The sequence below is a fragment of the Terrapene carolina genome, unplaced genomic scaffold (genome assembly GCF_002925995.2).
Source record: "Terrapene carolina triunguis isolate 2854851 unplaced genomic scaffold, T_m_triunguis-2.0 Scaffold775, whole genome shotgun sequence".
Taxonomy (NCBI): Eukaryota; Metazoa; Chordata; order Testudines; family Emydidae; genus Terrapene; species Terrapene triunguis.
In genome coordinates, this window is record NW_020665126.1 from 12,672 (window position 1) to 13,090 (window position 419).

Below are 419 nucleotides of genomic sequence, written 5' to 3' on the forward strand. Positions count from 1 at the left end.
GAGGAGCCCTTTCCTTTCATCCTCCTTCTAGCCTTGCTGTCTAAAGGACGATGTTTCTAAGGCCATGTCTACACTTTAAATGTATGTCAACGTAAGTTACATTGGCACACAGCCACCACAGCTATTAAATCGCTTGTGCGTGTGCACACTACACTCCTTGTGTCAGTGGTGTGCATCCTCACCAGGAGCACTTGTAATAATTCAGAGAGCAGTGCACCGTGGGTAAGTATTCCAGCATGCAACTCACTGCCTTCCAGCACAGGGTCTTTTGGGAAGTTCTTGTAGTGCCTGGTAGGGCTGAAACAAGTTTCGCAGGGTGACTGGGAGCATAGTGTCAACTTCCCATAATGCAGTGTTCTCCATTCCATAATTTCATCTGCAGCCCATAATATTTTACACCTTCTTTTCAAAGTCCCATA